Source organism: Triticum dicoccoides, chromosome 2B (assembly GCF_002162155.2).
Source record: "Triticum dicoccoides isolate Atlit2015 ecotype Zavitan chromosome 2B, WEW_v2.0, whole genome shotgun sequence".
NCBI lineage: Eukaryota > Viridiplantae > Streptophyta > Magnoliopsida > Poales > Poaceae > Triticum > Triticum dicoccoides.
In genome coordinates, this window is record NC_041383.1 from 250,006,526 (window position 1) to 250,009,428 (window position 2,903).

Genomic DNA, 2,903 nt, shown 5'->3' on the forward strand with positions numbered 1-2,903 from the left:
CTGTTTACTCACTTTAAATTGAGTATCTGTTTCCCTCCTTTTCCCGCTAGGATCGGAAATCCTGTATTTTCCATATCCATACGATCGAGTCCTTAGGTTTCTGAAATAGTGTAATGGAAAAAGAAGTGCTTCGAATCATTGCTATTTGACTCGGACCTGTTCTGAAAAAGTCGAGGTATTTCGAATTGTTTGTTGACACGGACAAAGTAAGGGAAAACCTCTGAAAGAATTTCCATATTGACCTTGGACATATAAGAGTTCCGAATCGAATCTCTTTAGAAAGAAGATCTTTTGTCTCATGGTAGTCTGCTCTAGTCCCTTTACGAAACTTTCGTTATTGGGTCCTTCTCCTGTTGCTTGATTCACATGGCATCATCAAATGATACAAGTCTTGGATAAGAATCTACAACGCACTAGAACGCCCTTGTTGATGATTCTTTACTGCGACTGCATCCAGCTCGAATAATGCGATATCTCACACCGAGTTCAAAGATACTTAACCCTTCCTCCTCTTACTAATACTACAGAATGTTCTTGTATGCCCAATACCTGGTATAAGCAGTGATTTCAAATCCAGAAGTGAATCGTACTAATTTCCTTTACGTAAGGCAGAGTTGGGTTTTTGGGGTTGATAGTGGAAAAGTCGACAGAGAAGGATCAGCATATCCTTGTTTAAATAGGTCCACTAGACCTTAGCTACTTAATTTCATGGTATTTAGCACGGACGATGGAAGATTGGAATGATGGTATCAATGTGCCGCATTAAAATGAGAGTGGCTATATCGCTACCAATTAAGGTGGGACAGATCAGCCATCTCCACAGATTGCTAGTTTGCTGAAAACAATCCAGCTTTTGCCAAAAGAAAGCCAAACTCTCATCCAGATGCATCTCGATTCACATTTCTATATGATAATATGCACGACCGATTCTCGTATCTGCTGATACAAGAGATTCTTTCCAAAGATAACCCTAACCCCTGGGTGGGCGAAAGATGGAGACAATACTGCCGTTGAAGCGCAAGAGTGAGCAGCAGTCCGGTCAGCCCTTGCTTTCTCAACTTGAGCAGGAAACTTCCAACCAAATAGGAGGGAGGGGCACTCTCAAATAGAAATGCAAACAAAAAATGCGTGCTCTTGAGTGTCAATTCCTCTTCTGACCGAAGTGAATAACAAACATCCCTTCTATCTGGACACTGAATAATGAGAGAATCGTAGAAGTTATCGGAATCCGGGGCTAGAGTCTTTGGCTGAACATCCACAGATGATCGATTCCCTGCGCTAGCAAGTATTGGATTGGAGTGGGGGTTAGTTGGCTCACCATATGGTATAAATCGATAGATATATTTGATACGTCCTATAACATGGAGACGGAGATAGCCAAGCCCCTTTCTCGAAAGGCAAACCCTCTTTATCATCCAACACAGGATCTCCCTATGGAATACCACCATTGTCTTTCTCCATCTCACTCAATAGTATATATCGGTATAAATAGCTCAGCTCACGAAATAGAGCGAGCAAGAGCTCGAACTTGGTAGGAAAGTTCGGATAAGTCGACTTGACTCCTTAGTGCAGCGTACACTTGCTGAAGCAAAACGAGGCTCATCCATTTGTTTTGATCCGAATCAAACTCTAGACCAGCACTTCTTATAGAGAAGGAACTCCACTTTGACAGTCATACGAGAGGGAAGAGACTCAAAGTTGATGAGAATAGTCGATTTGACCGGTATCACGAATAGCAGTTTTAGTAGAAAAGGGCGTTGATGATTGAAAGGATTTCTCCTCGAACCACTAGTAACTATGTCAGCTTTTGTCATTCTGATGATACTGAATCGGATCAATATTTGGAATAACAATATCTGATCTATCAAATCGATTCATCATCGAGAATGGAATAGTATAACATAGGAATTTGATCCAAACAAACTCCGAATTGGGATTTCTTATTGGATCAGGAATCCCATTGCATTTTGCATCCTTTTCCATTTTGCTTCTTTCAGGCAGTTTTGGCTCGCAATAAAGCTAGGGTCCTGATCGAGCAAGACTACGTCCTATCTATCTACCTCTCCAAACACAATATCTTGAGTACCTATGATGGTGACTACATCTGCTGGCATGTGATGTTTGGACATAGAATCGAGTCCTTGTGAATGGGCAAAGCCAGGTGCTCTTATTTTACAACGGTAGGGACGATTACTCCCATTACTGACAAGAAAGACACAAAATTCACCTTTAGGTGCTTCAACTGCGGTATAGGTAGAAGGAGCTGGTACGGAAAAACCTTCTGTATAAAGTTCGAAATGGTGAATTGAGGTAGAGTAGACCGATGATCCGGTAGTCATTTGGCCGGCTATGGAAAGAAAAAGCTTGCATCTGCTCCCCCTAAACTATAACGGGTCCCATCTCTCTCCAAACCTAACGTGGTAGTTTCCCATCATAAGGCTTTCCATCTATAGATTGAGCCATTACCCACCAAGGATCCCATTCGTTCAGAACTCAGTCGACTGCTTCTATAGATAAGGCGGAACGTCCTTAGTTCAGCATTATAGCACATAGTCTCCGACGCTACTACAGCGCTTCGCTAACTCGAAGCGCCTCGCTATGAGAATGATGCATCGCTAGCGCTCGGCTAAGTCTTCGAACCCTCGCGCTGACCATTCGCTTTCTCAGTAGCGAAAGCGCTTCTCTTTGCCCCTTAACTTCATAAAGTATTTGGAAAGAAAAGAAAGAGATTCTTGGTTTTATTGCTCCCGCTTCCTCATCTGCGCTCGTCAAGCCAACTTTGCTTTTTGGGAGGCGAAAGAGGGGTTGAAGCGGACATGTCGAAATGACAGCATCGAAGATATCTATATACATAGGAACGCTTATTCCGGACTGCGTTCCGGAAAAAGTAGCCTACTTGACAG